The sequence below is a fragment of the Aristolochia californica genome, unplaced genomic scaffold (assembly GCF_029961685.1).
Source record: "Aristolochia californica isolate CCGP_79_NKW_82.1479 unplaced genomic scaffold, dmAriCali1.0.hap1 SCAF_15, whole genome shotgun sequence".
NCBI classification, from domain to species: domain Eukaryota; kingdom Viridiplantae; phylum Streptophyta; class Magnoliopsida; order Piperales; family Aristolochiaceae; genus Aristolochia; species Aristolochia californica.
In genome coordinates this window covers 14,394,372-14,419,122 of record NW_027181826.1, presented here as the reverse complement: position 1 = coordinate 14,419,122, position 24,751 = coordinate 14,394,372, and the positions used below count along the sequence as shown (strand labels likewise).

At 34.3% G+C, this 24,751-nt stretch overlaps 1 non-coding gene across 1 annotated transcript; it reads left to right on the top strand.

Annotated features, from left to right (window-relative positions):
• Positions 1 to 227: 227 nt before the first annotated feature.
• On the top strand, positions 228 to 334 carry LOC137952407 (small nucleolar RNA R71). Its single transcript, XR_011112241.1, has one exon. It is a non-coding gene; the product is annotated as a small nucleolar RNA R71 (small nucleolar RNA).
• Positions 335 to 24,751: the final 24,417 nt, after the last annotated feature.

The following is a 24,751-nucleotide window of genomic DNA, read 5'->3' as shown; positions in this document are numbered from 1 at the left end:
TGTTTCACTAACCTCGTAGAGACCCCCCTCTTTTGGCTTCGTGGGATCTCCTATCAACATTAAATGATGAACCCCATTGCTGAGATTGATCACTCAACGTTTCAAAGAAGTCCCATGCCTCACTAGCACTCTTACCCATTAAACTCCCACCACTTGTTGCATCTACCATGGATCTAACCTGGGGTGTAAGACCTTGATAAAAGTATTGCACTAAATGCCATTTCTCAAACCCATGATGCAGACACCTACGGATCAAATCCTTCCATTTCTCCCAAGCCTCATAAAAGTGTTCACCCTCCTTCTGCATAAAGTTGGAGATTTCTCTCCTGAGGGCTTTAGTTCTCTGAATGGGATAGTAATTAGACAAAAATTTCGTGACTAATGTGTCCCATGAAGTAATGATACCCACCTCTAAGGAATTAAGCCAAGACTTGGCCTTATCCTTAAGTAAAAATGGAAAAAGTTTTAACCGGATAGAGTCATCTGAGAAATTCTGGAATTTGAAAGTCGCACAGATATCTAAGAATTCCTGGATGTGATAATAAGGGTCCTCCTTCTCCGACCCATAGAATGTAGGGAGGAGTTGGATCACATCCGGTTTCAACTCATAACTGGCTGCAGTAGTGGGTGGCAATATAATGCAAGAAGGTGATGTGAAGTTGGATGGGATAGAATAATCCCTCAGGGCTCTATGGTCAGCTACTGCAAGTAACTGTAATGGTTCACCCTGATTGGCCATGGTATCTCCTAACTTGACTTCTTGTGTTTTCCTAAAAATATGTTCTACCTCATCAACAAAGGGAGCTAATGGTTCACCTAGGGAGCGGCGCCTGTGCATAAAAACACAAAAAGAAACAAAACTAACTATCAAATTATGCTAACAAACTAACTACTAAAAATATGAACTAACTAGAAGAAATAAAAATAACTCCATACAAAAACATAAAATTATGAAAGCAGAAAAATAAATCTAACCTAAGACCATAGAGAATAAAGAAATACACTCAATACGCGCCTCCCTGGCAACGGCGCCAAAAACTTGATGTGAAATTTTTATTACATCGGTTTTTATACCTCGCAAGCGTACAAATCGTTCATGTAATCTAGCGGTAAGCGAGGGTCATATCCACAGGGAGGACTGAATTTTGTGTATTCTTCAGTCAACTCGCATAACCAAATGTGATGAATCAATCTGAACTAAACACTAATTATATCCAAAATTATCAAGCAATAATCTAATTAACTACTTGTACAATAGGAAATGTCAACTCTGGATTTTACCGTGATTCATGCCTCTCTCGAGTGCCACGTAATCACAAATCCGGTTTCTCAATCCTTGCGTCTAGCCCCTCTCAGGAGCCTAGAGTTAATGATATAAATCAGATTAAAATACCAGAATCCAACTTAAATTACAATCCTACCCTAACTAACTAATTTAATCAAATATTCGGAAAAAAATATTCGATAAACATTAATTCTCAAATCAAATTTAATAAACATTAAAAACTTAAGTTCAAACTATAGGAAAATTAAATTACAAAATGACGGATTACTCTCCTTCTCCTTCCTCTCGCTCGGGCTGCAAAGGCTTGTTCTCATGGGTGCAGCAATTTTCAAAAATTGATGGCTTCAGGTTGCAAGAGCAAGTGGCCGGAGGTAGAGACGATGCCAGCAAAGAAGGATAGAAACCCACAGATGGAGGTGGTGCAGCGGACGACGGAATGGAGCTGAAGTCCTCTGACCGGCTCTCTTGAGTCTCAGTGGGAATAGCTCCGAAAATGGTCGAAAATGGGTAATCGACACCGGAGGATGGTCGGAATACGGAATCGGCGCCGGAGGAGCCCTCTCAGTCACCTCTCGGCCTGGCGAGCAGAAAATGGCAGTGTCGAACTCGCCATGATAGAGACTCTCTCGAGCTCTCCTTGGGTCTGTTCTCGGTTGCCGGACGGCAAAGGACGACGGTGGCGCGGCGAACGACCGCTGGAAATCCTCTCGGGTCTCCCTTCTTTCAGTTGGCGGCTCCCCTTCTTCTCCCCCCCGAGCTCCCTCTTCTATTGATCAATTTTGCCCTAAAAATCCCTCTCTTTCACTAATGGCATTTTTGTAAATATCTCCTTCTCCACCAAAATTCTCCTGAAATTCCATAATTTAATCCATAAAAATCATTTTAGGAAGAAATACACCCTAAAAATAATGAAATATAATTCAGGAGAGAAAAATATGCAATATAAGCAGTAATTAAAGCCAAATTCAATAAATGCACGTTTCATTTGAAAACTGATAAATAACCACCTTTAATACAATTATAAGGGTTATTATATTATAATTAACCTAGTTCTCATGGAAGAATCTGGCATCTATCAATATGCATGCCTGAAACATGTTGAAGATGCAAATGACCTAATGATCCAAAGATTTCAAGGAGTAGAAAAAATTAAATTCTCAAGTTAACGTGTGGTAGGATATTTACCAGACCCAACCAACCCACTTTTTGCCTATTTTACAAAAACCGGACCTAACAACCATAGATCATCGTAAATGTTTTGATCAATTAATGATGTGTAACTGCTATATTTTTTTGTTAGAAATGACTTACGGTTTGATGATTGCAAAACCTAATATATAACAATCTAAAAGTGTTTAAGATCCTTAAAAATCACAGATACTTTTTGGAATTATCTTTCTCAACATTTGTGCATTTCCATTTTGGATGTTAAATTTTTTTCAAATCCAAACTTCAGTGTGCAGTCACCATTTTTCTAGTAAACAAAACATAAGGCAAATAGATCACAAAAAAAAGAAAATTTAAGAGTTTATGTATGCAAAAAGTTGAAACCTATAATAAATGTAAGTGAAGATAATTATTTCACGCACTAAAAATGAACACCAAAATTTTGTTCTCCATGTTTGGGAAATTCCACTAGTACAAATCCTAACATGTTTTAAATATAGATATGCATGCCTGAAACATGTTGAAGATACAAATGACCTAATGATCCAAAAGAATTCTAGGAGTAGAAAAAATTAAATTCGTAACTTAACGTGCGGTGGGATATTTATCAAAGCCGAAGAACCCACGTTTTGCCTATTTTACAAAAAGTGGACAAAACAATCATAGATCATCGTAAAAATTTTGATCGATTAATGATGTGTAAAGGCTATAATTTTTGTTAGAAATGACTTATGGTTTGGGAGTCAACACTAAGTTAAAAATGCCTCGCCCCCTCTTTTACGATGATTGCAAAATGTAATATAGAAAAAACTAAAAGAGTTTACCATCCTTAAAAATCATTGATACTTTTTGGAATGATCTCTCTCAACATTTGAGCATTTCCATTTTGGATGTTCAATTTTTTTTCAAATCCAAACTTGAGTTTTCTCTCCCATTTTTCTCGTAAACAAAAAGATAAGGCAAATAGATCACAACAAAATGAAACTTTTAGAGTTTATGTATACAAAAAATTGAAAATGATAATAAATTTAAGTGCAGAAAATTATTTCACGCACTAAAAATGAATACCAAAGATTTGTTATCCATGTTTGGGAAATTCCACTAGTACAACCTCTAATAGCTTTGTGGAATTTTAAAAGAAAGAGATTTCTAATTGATCCTAACATGTTTTAAATATGGATATGCATGCCTGAAACATGTTGAAGATGCAAATGACCTAATGATCCAAAAATTTCGAGTAGAAACAATTAAATTCTCAAGTTAACGTGTGGTGCGTTATTTACCAGAGCCAAACAACCCACTTTTTGCTTATTTTAAAAAAATTAGACCTAACAATCAGAGATAATCATAAATGTTTTGATCAACTAATGATGTGTAACGGCTATAATTTTTTTTAGATATGACTTATGGTTTGGGAGTCAACATTTAGTTAAAAATGCCTCGCCACCCCTTTTCGTTGATTGCAAAACCTAATATTTAAAAAACTAAAAGAGTTTATGATTCTTAAAAATCACATTTACTTTTTGGAATGATCTCTCTCAGTATTTGTGCATTCCCAATTTGTATGTTCAATTTTTTTCAAATCCAAACTTGAGTTTTCACTCTCCCATTTTTCTAGTTAATAAAAAGATAAAGAAAATTGATCACAATTGTTACAATGTGGGGCCTACCATGTTGCTCGAGCAGGTGGGACCCACCATGAAGACGTAGGTCGTCATGAAGAATCCTAAAGGACTTGAGATACCAAGAATAGTCATCTCCCACAACAAGATCAAGTAAAGGAATAAAGAACCACAAGCTGAGTTGATTTAGAAGACTTGTAGATCAAGTGGGGCACACAAGATCTCACGAGCTGGCACAATTATCAAGGTGCACTGGAAAATCATGAGGGGCTCACTAGGATAAGGCCACAAGTTGGCTTATCCCTTATATTCACGTGGATAATAAAGAAGTCCTAGTTCTACTCCAATTAGTCTTCTAGGTATTCTAGTTTGAATAGACTTACTTAGAGCTGAAAAAGACTACATTGCAAACTATTGGCTACACAACCCAGAGCATGGTACATTAACCATGGATATATTCGTAAACATTGATACTTTAGGAAGAAGACATAGATTTGTATAAGACATGTTGGCAAATCTTTGTGAAGCACAAAAACTACAAAAGAAAAGTAGTAAGGCAAATAAACAAACATTATGTTGTTCAAACCAGAACAAAAATGTAGGAGCTTATGGTTGCAAAACCACCTCCCATAAGCAACGAAAATATCCTAATAAATTTCAACAGAAAAAATTTAGGATACAAAAAAGTTCTACAACAAGGTATATTCCTCAAAAGAGATACTTTAAGAAAAAAACAAATTCTGGCCCCACCACATCCACAGTAAAGGGTCAAATGCATACTGCCCAAAGGGGAAAACCCCAAGCAAATGCAATTGCTGGATATGCCAGAAAGAAGGACATTTCGCCAGTGATTGTCCAATTGATAAACAACAACGGTGGTACAGTACATACATGTTACTAGCCGAAGAAAATGGATTGGAAATCATCCATTACGATGACATCCAGTCAGAAGATGAAGTATATGAACTTCATCCCAAAACTGAGTCTTCCTCTTCGGAAAACTCAGAAAATATGAGTGACTCTTCAGGCACAACTTTTGCCTAATATTCGGTTATGCTTTTGCCTTCCCGTTATACAAATGGCAGCCAGCGTGGTGATTTATCTACCACTATTGTCATAGGTTACTTTCTCTACTCCTGCATTATGCATTATAGAGAACTTTAAACTTAACCTGATACTCTAACCACTCGAAGAATTTTCTTTCTTGTGTTACAGACAGGTAAAATGGATCCCCTCAGCAGCACCCTGACGGACCTAGCAGCAGCAATTGCCACACTCACGGTATTGCTCTCAACCCTACAGTCACTATTCAACAGTCTTTTAGTTCTTTTAGAACGAGGAGACATTCATGAGAACTGTGCCCGTTACGGGTTAAGTGGAGAAGTCTTACAACTCAAGGTTAAAGAATTAACCGAAGAGTTAAAAGAACTCACTCAACGGCATGAAATGCCAAGCTACTCTGGGACTTCTACCGGATCTCCATCGCGAGAAAAGGAAGCAACAACGTCAGCTAATCAGCAGACGGATGACTTTAGTGTTCTGATAAACACAAGTCGACCCGGGATTTCTACTGGTCATGCCAGGCATGAGAAGGAAATCACAACCCAATCTTCTCTGAAGATAGGGGAATCAGGGATTTCTACCTGCCAGTCAAGAGCTGGAAAGGAAACCTTAATGATTTCGTTGAAATCGGAATCAGGGACTTCTACCTGTCAGTCTAGAGCTGAAAAGGAAGTCTTAACGGATCCATCCCAGATGGAAACGGACTTGTCTAGTAATGAGAAATCATTCAAGACAAAATTGGTTACCCCGTCTGAGTTTACAAGGTTGAAAAGCCTAAATAAACCAGATAAAACTAGTTTTAATGAGTTTGAGTTTTTAAAGAAATTTAAACCTTTAAAACTTTCGGACATTATGTCTGAGGAACCCTCGCTACGCCCTCAAAAGGTGGACAACGTTCTTTCAAAGATTGAATCCGATCATACTGTTCAATTCCAGAGATGGAATGAACAAATTGAGCAAGGGATGAACACTCCCTTCTTCACCACTGAGCCCAGCAACAGTTGGAATCAAGTGAAGCTGAGTCATGAAATAGACTCAAAATATGCATCTATGCTTTATGCATATGGATTCATAAAACAAATGGTACTTCACTCCACCGACTTATCAGTATTGGAGAAAATGCCAAAGGAAATTATGGAGGCTTGCAAAAGTTTTATCTCCATAACGAAGAGTAAAGGAATTCGACTGCATTTCGTTTCCTATATTACTGAAATTGTTACTGACACAAAAATGTTTCCAAGCATTTCCGTCGTGACTATTGAAGGCATCAAAGAAGGTGACGCCAACATGGAATATGATCCCAGACATGTTCCAAAAGCCAAGCCTTGCCCAGAAGCAGTCTGGCCAACCAGGCGTATCCGCGGGCTCAAGAACCTGATACAGCTCATGAAGCAGCTGATTCAGAAAAAGAGAAGCTTCGTCTACAAGACCTCCGCCCCATTGACGATCATCTCGAAAGGCTATAGAGAGACTCCGACAACCGTCCAGACCAGTCTCGAAGCTACGCTGAAGAAACTCCTTGGAGGATATATCCCCTTCAGCAAAACAACAAAAGAAAGCTTCTGCCAGATGGCCCAGAAGACTTTTTCGAAGGAGCACACCTGTAAACTGTGCACAGAAAGGCAGCTGTCCGAATGAGCAGTCAGCAGCCACGTCAATAGACTAGTCAGCAGCCACGTCAGCAGACTAGGCCCACGACGAAAACAAAAGTCCGCAATGGCGGCTACAAAAGTCATCAATGACGGCTACACCAAGTCAACAAAGATGGCTAAAAAAGATTCCTGCACGTCATCATCATGATGTCACAAGCAGAAAAGATATTTCTACCCCTGCTTTCGGCGCCGAAAGGTAATAATGCAAGGGCAAAAGAGACATGCCAAAAAGACAAAAGTTACCCTTTGTCTTTAAACGCACACCTTTAAATCAAGGGTAAAGGTGGAAGAGCTGAAAAATCTTCAGCTATAAATACGATGCTCCTCCAGAGGTTGAGACATTCGAAATCGGAGCCACTAAATTCGAAATTGAAGTTGGAGCGACTCGACAAAGGCGATTTTCGGCGATCTTTCTCTGTTCATGTTCCACATATATAAATATGATCTCCACAGTAGTTGTTATTACTGTTCATATTCCGCATCTATGTATTGATCTCCACAGTGTTTGTTTTTACTGTTCCAAAGTTACTGTTCAAAAGTACTGTTCATTGTTTACTATTCACGGTTACTATTCATGATTACTATTCATGTTTACTGTTCACTCGTCAAGAAGAAATAGTTTCAAAATAGTGCCAAATAGGACAGATGCTAGAGACATGGAATTATTCGGCTACGCTCCGAGGTAGAAAACGAAACGAAGCTGTGCTCTACCCTGCTGAAGCAGCCATGGAGCCGCAACGGTTAATATGAATGGCTCGGGGCCCTCTGAAGACCGTGAGGACCGCATGACGGAACTGCCCACGTGGTGGTAAGCCGGCAGGAATAGGGTCAAACCCTGAAGAAGTTCTAGGTAGCAGCAGAAGTCATGTTGGGCCTACTAGATAGCTATGAAATAGACACAAATGAGTATATAGCAGTGACATGTGGTAGGAAGCAGGAAAGTGGCCTAATGGTAAAATGATAGGATTGACGAAATGTGACTGTAGGAATAGTATTGTGTGAGTCATCGATGTTTTTCGCTGCCCGTAGATGTTTTCTCCACTGCTTGTAGCTCGAGACTGGCAGGTAGCAGTCCCTAGGATTCTAGTTCCGCTGCCCTCATCCCTAGGTTGTCTTCCGCTGTGTGTGCAAGTCTGCTAAAGACTTTGTGTCAATATCATAGTAATAGTGCTTTGGTATCAGTATTCCGCTGTCAGAGTCTGCTAGAGACTCCCCGTGTCTATCTTTAAAATGGTATCAGAGCCGAGTATTAAACTTGGTTTTGTATGTGTCAAAGAAGTCAAAGCTTAACTTTGATTCTTTTTGTTTAGGTATACATACTCCCAAACAGTTACGACCCATACCGGTCACATCCCATGTAACATTTGTAAGGAACAAATGTACTAATGTACCAATGACCCCAACTGGTAGGTCAGAAGGAACTCAACGGTCCTTCTTACGACACCGTGTTGAAAACTGGACACACAAATGTTTGTCCAATAATAGGCTATCCACATGGATGGCATAACAAGAATAATCCAATATTAAATAATATAATGGATTTAGTTGGTGATATGCATCACAGCTTCTTTATGAAAAGATGCTGGAAAAAATACACCTCAGAAAGCGTTGCTTTCCTATGCGTAGGAATAGAAAGTGACGTGAATGAACAAGTACAGAAACTCAAGAGAAGAATTAATGCCCATCTTGAGGTACTTAAAAAAGGAAACACTGAAGAAACAGTACGTTTCCTTACAGATCTACAAAGCTATGTGGATCAAGAGATAAATCCTTTTAGGATCTTAGAACCGATCCGAGAAGCAAAAATTAAAATGGTTAACAACAAACCATAAAAAAAGGAGTTACAAGAAGTAATTTACAAAATATCTTCTGTAAAAACTCATCATGGAACAGATAGAGATCGTCTTATACGAGACATCTGCGCCTTAACTCAAAATGAAGAATTGAGAGAACTGGTTATACAACACATCTCTCCTTTCATCACTTTGTATCAATTGGAAAGATTACTTGAAATCCTGTTCCAAAAATTAGAAGAGACCTCAACTCATCTAAAATTCCTAAATGTCTGAACAAATAGGAATAGAATGTACTTCTCTCCAAAACAGTGTTCATATACATCATGAAACACAGGGAGAATACGATGAACATCCTAATTTGATGCAGGATGGACAAAAGTGGACAATAAGTATCCCTCGGATAACTGAAGTCTACAACAAAGATTGGATTGAATTCCAAAAGAAATCCTTCGTCTTCTTGAAAGAACTATCTATAGAAATACAGGATACTGACTCAGGTACTTTCTTCTTATGGTAAGACCCTTAATAGGTTAGAAAAAACTATTGAAAACCTCCAATAGAAAATAGATTTCCTCTATGATGAACATAAACATAGAGAAATAATAAAGTGTCAAAACATCCTAGAAAATATTCTAGAAAAGATTGACCATGGAAATAGTCCTGTTTTCTTCAAAGAGTTAACAGAACTTAAACAAAGTTTAGATAATCTAAACAAAGATAAAATGCAAGAACTTTTAACAGAAGTCTTAGCATTAAAAGAACATCTAGGTTCAAAAGAATGTCTAGGTTCTCCAAGTCCATCAAGGTATAAAACACCTTTTACACCTTGGACACCAGAATGATCTATAAAAGGAAACTTTTAGATCGTTTAAAATTAAAAAGAGAAAGCCTTGACCTCGCTTTACTCCAAAGAAATACTCTTCAGCCAGAAGATAATACAATCTCAACAATGGTATGGTATTACTACTTTTGGGAAAGATATTCTGATCGCATCCACAACCTTCGATGCAAGATCAAGAAAATCAAAAGAAAGCTAAACCTTTTAGCTTTATAAAATGATCAGTAGAGCAAGACTACTAGATCAACTTCGTCTGGTACGGTCAATGCAAGCCAGAGAAACTCTCACACCAGTAAATGACACCGATATAGCTTATCAGGCATATCTGAATGAATGGTGGAGATTAACCCGTAGAGAAATTCTACTACGGTATTTGATCAAAAAGGTTCAACGGAAGCTTCAAGAATTAGCTCTATGACAGAGTTTTTCTATTTAATGGATATGGAAACTCCATTACCATTAGGCCTTTCTGACATCACCGGATGGCTTAAAAACCTAGTGTACTTTGCAACACCTTCCATGGCACCTAGAAGAAAAAAGGATCCAGCACCACCTGCTTTTAGGATCGCCTCAAAAGCATCATCCTCCTCCGATGATGAAGTTTACGCAGAATATAATACCTTCGGTCACCAACCGATTTATTATGTTCAAGAAGAAAAACCTTCTTCTAGTAAACAACAAGAGCAACACGACAGTGAACCAGAAGCCTGGGAATCTGATGAAGTTGCAGAAGAAAATACCAAGAAGCTCTTTTTGTTAGGAAGCAGGAAAGTGGCCTAATGGTAAAATTGAACATCGATTTTTGTTAGAAATGACTTATGGTTTGGGAGTCAACACTAATTTAAAAATGCCTCACCCCCCCTTTTCCGATTATTTCAAAACATAATGTATAAAAAACTAAAAGAGTTTACCATCCTTAAAAATCACTGATACTTTTTGGAATGATCTCTCTCAGCATTTGTGCATTTCCATTTTGGATGTTCAATTTTTTTTCAAATCCAAACTTGAGTTTTCTCACTCCCATTTTCTCTTAAACAAAAAGAAAAGGCAAATAGATCTCAACAAAATGAAAATTTTAGAGTTTATTTATGCAAAAATTGAAAACTATAATAAATGTAAGTGTAGAAAATTATTTCACACGCTAAAAATGAAAACCAAAGGTTTGTTATCCAAGTTTGGGAAATTCCACTAGTACAACCTCTAATAGCTTGGTGGAATTTTATATGAAAGAGATTTATAATCCTAACATGTTTTAAATAAAGATATGCATGCCTGAAATTTTTTGAAGATGCAATTGACCTAATGATCCAAAAATTTATATGAGTAGAAAAAATTAAATTCTCAAGCGGTGGGATGTTTACAAGAGCCAAAGAACCCACTTTTTTCCTATTTTATAAAAAGCGGACAAAAAAATCATAGATTATCATAAATGTTTTGATCTATTAATGATGTGTAAAGGCTATAATTTTTGTTAGAAATGACTTATGGTTTGGGAGTCTTAAAATGCCATGCCCCCCCTTTTCCGTTGATTGCATAACGTAATATATAAAAAACTAAAAGAGTTTACAATCCTTAAAAATCATAGATACTTATTGGAATTATGTCTCTCAGCATTTCTGCATTTCCATTTTGGATGTTCAATTTTTTCTTCAAATCCAAACATGTGTTTTCACTATCCCATTTTTTTCGTAAACAAAAAGATAAGGCAAATAGATCACAAGAAATGAAAATTTGGGAGCTTATTTACACAAAAAAAAAATGAAAACTATAATAAATATAAGTGAATAAAATTATTTCACGCACAAAAAATGAACAACAAAGTTTTGTTATCCAAGTTTGGGAAATTCCACTAGTACAACCCCTAATAGCTTGGTGGAATTTTATAAGAAAGAGATCTCTAATTGATCCTAACTTATTTTAAATATGAATATTCATGCCTGAAACATGTTGAAGATGCAAATGACCTAATGATCCAAAAATTTCAAGGAGTAGAAAAAATTAAATTCTCAAGTTAACGTGCGGTGGGATATTTACCAGAGCCAAACAACCCACTTTTTGCTTATTTTAAAAAAAGCCGACCTAACAATCATAGATCATCGTAAATGTTTTCATCAATTAATGGTGTGTCACGGCTATAATTTTTGTTAGAAATGACTTATGGTTTGGGAGTCAACACTTAGTTAAAAATGCCTCCCCCACCCCCCCTCCTTTCCGATGATTGTAAAACATAATATATAAAAAACTAAAAGAGTTCACGATCCTTAAAAATCAGAGATACTTTTTGGAATTATCTCTCTCAGCATTTGTGCATTACCATTTTGGATGTTCAATTTTTTTTCCAATCCAAACTTGAATTTTCGCTATCCCATTTTTCTCATAAACAAAAAGAAAGGCAAATAAATCACAACAAAAGGAAAATTTTAGAGTTTATGTATGCAAAAAATTGAAACCTATAATAAATGTAAGTGAAGAAAATTATTTCATGCACTAAAAATGAACACCATATTTTTGTTATCCCTGTTTGGGAAATTCCACTAGTTGGAATTTTATAAGAAAGAGATCTCTAATTGATCTTAACATCTTTTAAATATGGATATGCATGCTTGAAACATGTTGAAGATACAAATGATCTAATGATCCAAAAATTTCGAGTAGAAAAAATTAAATTCTCAAGTTAACGTGCGGTGTTATATTTACTAGAGCCAAACAACCCACTTTTTTCCTATATTACCAAATGCAGACCTAACAATCATAGATCATCGTTAATGTTTTGATCGATTAATGTAGTCTAATGACTATAATTTTTGTTAGAAAAGACTTATGGTTTGGGAGTCAACACTTAGTTAAAAATGCCTCGCCCCCCTTGTTTGGATGATTGTAAAACCTAATATATAAAAAACAAAAAGAGTTTACCATCCATAAAAATCACTGATACTTTTTGGAATGATCTCTCTCAGCATTTCTGCATTTCCATTTTGGATGTTCAATTTTATTTCAAATCCATACTTGAGTTTTCTCTCTCCCATTTTTCTCGTAAACAAAAAGATAAGGCAAATAGATCACAACAAAATGAAAATTTTAGAGTTTATGTATGCAAAAAATTAAAACTATAATAAATGGAAGTGCAAAAAATTATTTCACGCACTGAAAATGAACACCAAAGGTTTGTTATCCATGTTTGGGAAATTCCACTAGTACAACCTCTAATAGCTTGGTGAAATTTTAAAATAAAGAGATTTCTAATTAATCCTAACATGTTTTAAATATGGATATGCATGCTTAAAACATGTTGAAGAGGCAAATGACCTAATGATCCAAAAATTTCGAGTAGAAACAATTAAATTCTCAAGTTAACGTGTGGTGCGATATTTACCAGAGCCAAACAACCCACTTTTTGCCTATTTTAAAAAAATCGGACCTGACAATCATAGATAATCATAAATATTTTGATCGACTAATGATGTGTAATGGCTTTAATTTTTTGTTTGAAATGACTTACGGTTTGGGTGTCAATACTTAGTTAAAAATGCCTCGTCGCCCTTTTTTGTTGATTGAAAAACCTAATATTTAAAAAACTAAAAGAGTTTGTGATCCTTAAAAATCACAGATACATTTTGGAATTATCACTCTCAGCATTTCTGCATTCCCAATTTGTATGTTCAATTTTTTTTCAAATCCAAACTTGATTTTTCACTCTCCAATTTTTCTCGTTAATAAAAAGATAAGGCAAATTGATCACAACTGTTACAATGTGGGTCCACCATGTTGCTCGAGCAGGTGGGACCCACCATTAGGACGTAGGTCATCATGAAGAATCCTAGAGGCCTTGGACACCAAGAATAGTCCTCTCCCACAACAAGATCAAGTAAAGGAATCAAGAACCACAAGCTGAGTTGATTTAGAAGACTTGTAGATCAAGTGGGGCCCACAAGATCTCACGAGCTAGCACAATTATCAAGGTGCACTGGAGAATCATGAGGGGCTCACTAGGATAAGGCCACGATCTGGCTTATCCCTTTATTCATGTGGATAATAATGAACTCCTAGTTCTACTCCAATTAGTCTTCTAGGAGTTCTAGTTTGAATTTACTTACTTATATTGAAGAGTTAGAGTTAGAATGTAATTAGGACTGAATGACAACTAGTATGGGGACTCTACCTCCTCCTCTCCTATAAATAGAGAGGTAGTAATTCGGAATTAATCAAATCACACATTCAATCCCGAATTGTTTCTCTCTCTTCCCCTCCTTACTTGAGGCAGCTCACCCTTTTCTTTTTTATTTTTTCTCTTCTCTACCCAGAGCTTTCCTCCCCTTTTCTCATTTTTCTTTCTTATTTCTCTTGTTCGTGATCATGGAAAAGGGATCCTAAATTCAACAATAAAAAAATGAAAATTTTAGAGTTTATGTATGCAATAAGTTGAAAATTATAATAAATGTAAGAGAAGAAAATTATTTCACTCACTAAAAATGAACACCAAAGTTTTGTTATCCATGTTTGGGAAATTCCACGAGTACAAACCCTAATAGCTTGGTGAAATTTTATAAGAAAAAGATTTATAAGCCTAATATGTTTTAAATATGGATATGCATGCCTGGAACACGTTGAAGATGCAAATGACCTAATGATCCAAAAATTCAAGGAGTAGAAAAAATTAAATTCTCAAGTTAACGTGCGGTGGTATATTTACCAGAGCCAACCAACCCACGTTTTGCCTATTTTTAAAAAAAGGGACCTAACAACCATAGATCATCGTAAATTTTTTGATCAATTAATTATGTGTAATGGCTATAATTTTTTTTAGAAATGACTTACGGTTTGGGAGTCAACACTCAGTTAAAAATCCTCGCCCCCTATTTCAATGATTGCAAAACCTAATATATAAAAAATTAAAAGAGTTTAAGATCCTTAAAAATCACAGATACTTTTTGGAATTATCTCTCTCAGCAATTGTGCATTTGCATTTTGGATGTTAAATTTTTTTCAAATCCAAACTTGAGTTTTAACTCACCCATTTTTCTCATAAACCAAAAGATAAGGCAAATAGATCACAACAAAAAGAAAATTTAAGAGTTTAAGTATGCAGAAAATTAAAAACTATAATAAATGTAAGTGATGAATATTATTTAACGCACTAAAAATGAACACCAAAATTTTGTTCTCCATGTTTGGGAAATTCCACTAGTACAACCCCCAATAGCTTGGTGGAATTTTAAAAGAAAGAGATTTCTAATCCTAACATGTTTTAAATATAGATATGCATGCCTGAAACATGTTGAAGATGCAAATGACCTAATGATCCAAAAATTTCTTGGAGTAGAAAAAAATTAATTCTCAAGTTAACGTGAGGTGGGATATTTACCAGAGCCAAAGAACCCACTTTTTGCCTATTTTACAAAAAGTGGACAAGACAATCATAGATCTTCCTAAATTTTTTGATCGATTAATGATGTGTAAAGGCTATAATTTTTGTTAGAAATGACTTATGGTTTGGGAGTCAACACTAAGTTAAAAATGCCTCTCCCCCCTTTTCAGATGATTGCAAAACGTAATATATATAAAAAAAAAGAGTTTACAAGCCTTAAAAATCATAGATACTTACTGAATTATCTTTCTCAGCATTTCTACATTTCCATTTTGGATGTTCAATTTTTTTTTCAAATCCAAACTTAAGTTTTTAGTTTCCCATTTTTCTCGTAAACAAAAAGATAAGGCAAATAGATCACAGGAAAATGAAAATTTTGGAGTTTATGTACGCAAAAAATTAAAAACTATAATAAATATAAGTGAAGAAAATTATTTCACGCACTAAAAATGCACACCAAAGTTTTGTTATCCAAGTTTGGGAAATTCTACTAGTACAACCCCTAATAGCTTGGTGGAACTTTATAAGAAAGAGATCTCTAATTGATCCTAATATGTTTTAAATATGGATATGCATGCCTGAAACATGTTGAAGATGCAGATGACCTAATGATCCAAAAATTTCAAGGAGTAGAAAAAATTAAATTCTCAAGTCAATTTGCGGTGGGATACCAGAGCCAAACAACCCACTTTTTGCCTATTTTTCAAAAAGCGGACCTAACAATCATTGATCATCATAAATATTTTGATCGAATAATGGTGTGTAACGTCTATTTTTTTTAGAAATGACTTATGGTTTGGGAATCAACACTCAGTTAAAAATGCCTCGCCTCCCCTCTTCTGATGATTGCAAAACCCAATATGTGAAAAACTAAAAGAGTTTACGATCCTTAAAAATCACAGATATTTTTGGGAATTATCTCTCTCAGAATTTGTGCATGACCATTTTGGATGTTAAATTTTTTTCAAATCCAAACTTGAGTTTTCACTATCCCATTTTTCTCATAAACAAAAATATAAGGCAAATAAAACACAACAAAATGAAGATTTTAGAGTTTAGGTATGCAAAAAATTGAAACCTATAATTAATGTAAGTGAAGAAAATTATTTCACGCACTAAAAATGAACACCATAGTTTTGTTATCCTTGTTTGGGAAATTCCACTAGCATAACCTCTAATAGCTTGGTGAAATTTTATACGAAAGAGATTTCTAATTGATCCTAACATGTTTTAAATATTGATATGCATACTTGAAACATGTTGAAAATGCAAATGACCTAATGATCCAAAAATTTCATGGAGTAGAAAAAAATTTATTCTCAAGTTAACGTGCGTTGGTATATTTACCAGAGCCAAACAACCCAGTATTTGCCAATTTTTCAAAAAGTGGACCTAACAATCATAGATCATCATAAATGTTTTGATCGATTAATGATGTGTAATGGCTATAATTTTTGTTAGAAATGACTTATGGTTTGGGAGTCAACACTTAGTTAAAAATGCCTCGCCCCCCTTTTCCGTTGATTGCAAAACCTAATATATAAAAACTAAAATAGTTTACATTCCTTAAAAATCACAGATACTTTTTGGAATTATCACTCTTAGCATTTGTACGTTTCCATTTTGGATGTTCAATTTTTTTTCAAATCCAAACATGAGTTTTCTTTCTCCCATTTTTCTCATAAACAAAAAGAAAAGGCAAATAGATCACAACAAAATAAATTTTTTAGAGTTTATGTATGCAAAAAATTGAAAATATTAATAAATGTCAATGAAGAAAATTATTTCACGCACTAAAAATGAACACCAAAGTTTTGTTATCCATGTTTGGGAAATTCCACTTGTACAACCCCTAAAAGCTTCGTGGAATTTTATAAGAAAGAGATTTCTAATGGATCTTAACATATTTTACATATGGATATGCATGCTTGAAACATGTTGTAGATGTAGATGACCTAATGATCAGAAAATTTCAAGGACTAGAAAAAATTAAATTCTCAAGTTAACGTGCGGTGGGATATTTACAGGAGCCAAACAACCCACGTTTGGCCTATTTTACAAAAAACGGACCTAACATAGATCATCATAAATGTTTTGATCGATTAGTGATGTGTAATGGGTATAATTTTTGTTAGAAATGACTTATGGTTTGGGAGTCAACACTCAGTTAAAAATGACTACCCCCCTCTGTCCCCCCTTTCCCCCCCTTTTCTGATGATTGCAAAACCTAATATATAAAAAACTAAAAGATTTTACAATCCTTAAAAATCACAGATTGTTTTTGGAATTATCTCTATCAGCATTTGTGCATTTCCATTTTGGGTGTTCAATTTTTTTTCAAATCCAAATTTGAGCTTTCAGTCTCCCATTTTCCTCGTAAATAAAAAGAGAAGGCAAATAGATCACAACAAAATGAAAATTTTAGAGTTTATGTATGCAAAAAATTAAAAACTATAATAAATGCCAGTGATGAAAATTATTTCACGCACTAAAAAGGAACACCAAAGTTTTGTTATCCATGTTTTTGAAATTCCTCTAGTACAACCTCTAAGAGCTTGGTGGAATTTTATATGAAAGAAATTTCTAATTGATCTTAAAATATTTTAAATATGATTATGCATGCCTGAAACATCTTGAAGATGCAAATGACCTAATGATCTAAATATTTTGAGTAGAAAAAATTAAATTCTCAAGTTAACATTTGGTGGGTTATTTACCAGAGCCAAACAACCCACTTTTTGCCTTTTTTACAAAAAAATTGACCTAAAAATCATAGATCATAAATGTTTGTATCGATTAATGATGAGTAACGGCTATAATTTTTGTTATAAATGACTTATGAATTGGGAGTCAGCACTCAGTTAAAAATGCCTTGCCCCCCCCCCCCTTTCCGATGATTGTAAAACCTAATATATAAAAAAACTGATAGAGTTTACAATCCAAAAAAATCACAGATACTTTTTGGAATTATCTCTCTCAGCATTTGTACATTCCCATTTTGGATGTTCAATTTTTTTTCAAATCCAAACTTGACTTTTCACTCTCCCATTTTTCTCGTAAACAAAAAGATCAGGCAAATTGATCACAACAAAGTGAAAATTTTAGAGTTTATGTATGCAAAAAATTGAAAACTATAACAAATGTAAGTGAAGAAAATTATTTCACGCACTAAAAATGAACACCAAAGTTTTGTTATCCATGTTTTGGAAATTCCACTTGTACAACCCCTATTAGCTAACTTCTTGTAATCAGAGTACATGAACCTCTTTTTATAAAAGAAGAAGGTAGAAGAGTCCAATTCCAATAAAATTACCCTTGTCCCAATTACACCCAAAACTCTAACACTTAAGGTAAGTCCTAACATAATTAAATAACTCAATATTGATAAAATACAAATATAAATATAAATAAAACTCTTCTTGGTCGTGACCCTAAGATAAAGATAGTTTTGTAAGTCCTTCTTGATCTTCCAACTGATCTAATAAGAATGTCAGCTCTTGGTAATCATTGTGGGTCCGAAATCTTATGGGCTTGGGCCAATCATGTGGGCCTTCCTTAGTCATGTGGCCCATCTTAAAATAATCTTACATATGTGGGTCTTCCTTGGTCGTTCGGGCTTGATCTTATCTTCCAACATGATTCAAAAATTTCAAGAAGTAGAAAAAATTAAACTCTCAAGTTAATGTGCGGTGGGATATTTACCATAGCCAAACAACCCACTTTTTAACTATAATACAAAAATCAAACCTAACAATCAAAGATCATCGTAAATGTTTTGATTGATTAATGATATGTAATGGCTATAATGTTTCTTAGAAATGACTTATGGTTTGGGAATCAACACTCACTAAAAAAATCCTCGCACCCCCCCCCCCCCCCCCCCCCCCCCGCCCCCCAAAGGCTATAATAGAAATGACTTATTGTTTGGGAATCAACACTCACTTAAAAATTCATCGCCACCCCCCTCCCCTTTTTGATGATTGAAAAACCTAATATATAAAAAACTAAAAGAGTTTACAATCCTCAAAAATCGCAGATGCTTTTTGGAATTATCTCTCTCAGCATTTGTGCGTTTCTATTTTGGATGTTCAATTTTTTTTAAATCCAAACTTGAGTTTTGACTCTCCCATTTTTCTCGTTAACAAAAAGATAAGGCAAATAGATAACAACAAAATGAAAATTTTAGAGTTTATGTATGCAAAAAATAGAAAACTATAATAAATGCAAGTGAAGAAAATTATTTCACGCACTAAAAATGAACACCAAAGTTTTGTTATCCATGTTTGGGAAATTCCACTAGTACAACCCCCTTATAGCTTGGTGGAATTTTATAAAAAAGAAATTTCGAATTGATCCTAACATGTTTTAAATGTGAATATGCATGCCTGAAGCATGTTAAAGATAAAAATTACCTAATGATCCAAAATTTTCATAGTACAAAAAATTAAATTCTCAAGTTAATGTGCTGTGGGATATTTTACCAGCTCCAAACAACCCACTTTTTGCCTATTTTACAAAAAGCGGACCTAAAAATCATAGATTATGGTAAATGTTTTGATCGATTAATGATATGTAACAGCTATAATTTTTCTTAGAAATGACTTATGGTTTGGGGTCAACGCTCAATTAAAAATGCCTCGCCCCCTTTTTCGACGATTGCAAAAACTAATATATAAAAAATTAAAAGAGTTTAAAATCCTTAAAAATCAAAGATACTTTTTGGAATTATCTCTCTCATCATTTGTGCATTTCCATTTTGGATGTTCAATTTTTTTTCAAATCCAAACTTGAGTTTTCACTCTCCCAATTTACAGGTAAAAAAAAAAAAGATAAAGCAAATAGATCACAAAAAAATAAAAATTTTAGAGTTGATGTATGCTAAAAAGAGAAAACTATAATAAATTTAAGTGAAGCAAATTATTTCAGGTACTAAAAATCAACACCAAAATTTTGTTATGCATGTTTGGGAAATTCCACTAGTACAACCCCTAGTAGCTTGGTGGAATTTTATAAGAAAGAGATTTTTAATTGATCCTAACTTGTTTTAAATATGGATATGCATGCCTAAAACATTTTGAAGATGCAAATAACCTAATGATCCAAAATTTTCAAGCAGTAGAAAAAATTAAATTCTCAAGTTAACGTGCGGTGCGGTATTTACTAGAGCCAAACAACCTACTTTTTGCCTATTTTAAAAAATGCGCACCTAACAATCATAGATCATAGTAAATGGTTTAATCGATTAATGATGTGTAACATCTATAATTTTTGTTAGAAATGACATTTGGTTTGGGAGTCAACACTTAGTTATAAATGCCGCCCACACCCCCGCCCCCCCCCCCACCCCCCCTTTTCCGATGATTGTAAAACCTAATATATAAAAAACTAAAAGAGTTTAAAATATTTAAAAATCACAGATATTTTTTGGAATTTTCTCTCTCATCATTTTTGGATTTTCATTTTGGATCTTTAATATCTTTTCAAATCCAAACTTGGGTTTTCACTCTCCCATTGTTCTCGTAAACAAAAAGATAAGTCAAACAGATCACAACAAAAGGAAACTTTTTGAGTTTATGTATGCAAAAAAATTTAAAACTATAATAAATGTAAGTGAAGAAAATTATATCATGCACTAAAAATGAACACCAAAGTTTTGTTATCCATGTTTTGGAAATTCCACTAGTACAACCCCCTAATAGCTTGGTGGAATTTTATAAAAAAGAGATTTCTAATTGATCCAAACATGTTTTAAATATGGATATGCATGCCTGAAACATGTTGAAGATGCAAATGACCTAAGTATAGAAAAAATTAAATTCTTAAGTTAACGTGCGGTGGGATATTTACCAGAGCCAAACAACCCACTTTTTGCCTATTTTACAAAAAATGGACCTAACAATCATAGATCATCATAAATGTTTTGGTCAATTATTGATGTGTAACGGTGTTAATTTTTTTAGAAATGACTTATGGTTTGGGAGTCAACACTCAGTTAAAAATGCATCGGTCTCCCTTTTCCAATGATTGCAAAACCTAATATATTAAAAACTAAAAAGAGTTTACAACTCTTAAAAATAATAGATACTTTTTGGAATTATCTCTCTCAGAATTTTGCATTTCCATTTTGGATGATCAATTATTTTTCAAATCCATACTTGAGTTTCCACTCTCCCACTTTTCTCGTAAACAAAAAGATAAGTCAAATAGATCACTACAAAATGAAAGTTTTTGAGTTTAAGTATGCACAAAATTGAAAACTATAATAATTGGAAGTGAAGAAAATTATTTCACGTACTAAAAATGAACACCAAAGTTTTGTTATCCATGTTTTGGGAATTCGACTATTACAACCCCCTAATAGCTTGGTGGAATTTATAGGAAAGAAATTTCTAATTGATCCTAACATGTTTTAAATGTGGATATGCATGCTTGAAACATGTTGAAGATGCAAATGACCTAATGATCTGTTGAATTTATGGAAAAGAGAAATACTTCATTGACATCAATAACTTGTTGTAATCAGAGTACATGAACCTCTATTTATAATAGAGGAAGGTAGTAGAGTCCAATTACAATAAAACTACCCTAGTCCCAATTACACCCAAACTCTAACACTTAAGGCAAGTCTTAACATAATTAGGTAACTCAATATTGATAAATGACAAATATAACTTAAACTAAAACTCTTCTTGGTCATGACCCTAAGATAAAGATACTTTGGCGAGTCCTTCTTGATCTTCCAACTTATGTGAGAAGGATGCGAGCTCTTGGTAATAATTGTGGGTCCTACTTCTTATGGGTTTGGCCCATCTTGTGGGCCTTCCTTGGTCATGTGACCCATCTTATAATAATCTTACATATGTGGGCCTTCCTTTCTCATTTGGGCTTGATCTTATCTTCTAACACCCCCTCAGCTGGGGGTGAGAAAACAAAATGAACTCCCAGCTTGCTGCAAATGATGTCTAAAATATTTATGTATAAAATGCAACATCTTCCAATATGCCTTCATCTTCCAACATTCCCCACCACACTGTTGCATTATTCCATGAGGCCCTCCGGTATTATAAGTGAGAGTAAAAATCACTCCTAGCCGGTAAGCCAATGCTTCATACTCCAGTCTTAATGCTGGATGTAGGGCAGACACCACTACTGTCGGTAGTGTGACTATCGGCACTGCTCTGAAGTGTCCACCACCATGTCCCTCCAAAGGAAAACGACTCTCATGTGGTAGGAGACATAAAAGCCATAATTTTTGTTAGAAATTACTTATGGTTTGGGAGTCAACACTCTGTTAAAACTGCCTCCTCCTCTCCCCCCCCCCCCCCCCCCCCCCCCCCCTTCATTTTTCGATGATTGCAAAACCTAATATATAAAAACCTAACAGAGTGTGCAATCCTTTAAAATCACAGATACTTTTTGGAATTATCTCTCACAACATTTGTCCATTTCAATTTTGGATGTTCAATTTTTTTTTCAAATCCAAACTTGAGTTTTTACTCTCCCATTTTTCTCATAAATAAAAAGATAAGGCAAATCAATCACAACAAATTGAAATTTAAGCGTTTAAGTATGCAAAAAATTGAAAACTTTAATAAATTTAAGTGAAGAAAATTATTTCACGTACTAAAAATGAACACCAAATTTTTTTTATCCATGTTTTAGAAATTCCACTAGTACAACCATCTAATAGCTTGGTGGAATTTTATAAAAAAGAGATTTCTAATTGATCCTAACATGTTTTAAATGTGGATATGCATGCTTGAAACATGTTGAAGATGCAAATGACCTAATGATCCAAAAATTTCAAGGAGTAGAAAAAAATTAAATTATCAAGTTAACGTGTGGTGGGATATTTACTCGAGCCAAACAACCCACTTTTTGCCTATTTTACAAAAAGCGGACCGAACAGTCATATATCATCAAAAATGTTTTGATTGATTAAGGATGTGTAACGGCTATAATTTTTTTTTAGAAATGACTTATGGTTTGGGAGTCAACACTCATTTAAAAATGCATGTCACCCCATCTCCACCCCCCCCCCCCCCCCCCCCCCCCCCCCCCCCTTTCCTCTTTTCTGATGATTGCAAAACCTAATATATAAAAAAAAATAAAAGAGTTTACAATCCTTAAAAATTGCAGATATTTTTTGAATTTTATCTCTCAGAATTTTTGCATTTCCATATTGGATGTTCAATTTTTTTCAAATCCAAACTTTAGTTTTCACTCTCCCATTTTTCTTGTAAACAAAAAGATAAGGCAAATAGATCTCAACAAAATGAAAATTTTAGAGTTTATGTATGCAAAAAATTGAAAACTATAATAAATGTCGCTGAAGAAAATTATTTCACCCACTAAAAATGTACACCAAAGTTTTATTATCCATGTTAGGGAAATTCCACTAGTACAACCCCCTAATAGCTTGGTGGAATTTTATAAGAAAGAGATTTCTAGTTGTTCCTAACATGTTTTAAATGTGGATATGCATGCCTGAAACATGTTGAAGATGCAAATTACTTAACGATCCAAAAATTTCGAGTAGAAAAAATTAAATTCTCAAGTTAACATGCAGTGGGATATTTACCAGAGCCTATCAACCACTTTTTCCCTATTTTACAAAAAATCAGACCTAACAACCATAGATCATCGTAAATTTTTTGACCGATTAATGATGTGTAACAACTATAATTTTTGTTAGATATGAGTTATGGTTTGGGAATCAACACACAGTTAAAAATGCCTCGCCCCCCCTTTTCCGATGATTGCATAACCTAATATATAAAAAAACTAAAACAGTTTACAATCCTTAAAAATCACAGATATTTTGGAATTATTTCTCTTAGCATTTGTACATTTCCATTTTCGATGTTCAATTGTTTTTCAAATCCAAACTTGAGTTTTCACTCTCCCATTTTTCTAGTAAACAAAAAGATAACACAAATAGATCACAACAAAATGAAAATTTTTGAGTTTATGTATGCTAAAAATTGAAAACTATAATAACTGTAAGTAAAGAAAATTATTTCACGCACCAACAATGAATACCAAAGTTTTGTTATCCATGTTTGGGAAATTCCACTAGTACAACCCCCTCTTAGCTTGGTAGAATTTTATGAGAAAGAGATTTCTAATTGATCCTAACATATTTTAAATGTGGATATCCATGTCTGAAAGGAGTTGAAGATCCAAATGGCCTAATGGTACATAAATTTCAAGGAGGAGAAAAAATTAAATTCTCAAGTCAACCTGCGGGGGGTATTTACCTGAGCAAAACAACCTATTTTTTGCCTATTTTACAAAAAGCGGACCTAACATTCCTAGATCATCATAAATGTTTTGATCGATTAATGATGTGTAACGGCTATAATTTTTCTTAGAAATGACTTATGGTTTGGGAGTCAACACTCAGTTAAAAATGCCTCACCCTCCCTTTCCCGATGATTGGAAAACCTAGAATAAAAAAAAGTAAAAGAGTTTACAATCCTTAAAAATCACAAACACTTTTTGGAATTATCTCTCTCAGCATTTGAGCATTTCCATTTTGGATGTTCAATTTTTTTTCAAGTCCAAAATTGAGTTTTCACTCTCCCATTTTTCTCGTAAACAAATAGATAAGGGAAATTTGTCACAAAAAAATGAAAATTTAAGAGTTTATGTATGAAAAAAATTGAAAACTATAATAAATGTAAGCGAAGAAAATTATTTCAGGCACTAAAAATGAACACCAAAGTTTTTTTATCCATGTTTAGGAAATTCCACTTGTACAACCCCCTAATATCTTGGTGGAATCTTATAAGAAATAGAATTCTAATTGATCCTAACATGTTTTAAATGTGGATATGCATGCCTGAAATTAGTTGAAGATGCAAATGACCTAATGATCCAAATATTTCAAGGAGTAGAAAAAATTAAATTCTCTAGTCAACGTGCGGTGGGATATTTAATAGAGCCAAACAACCCACTTTTT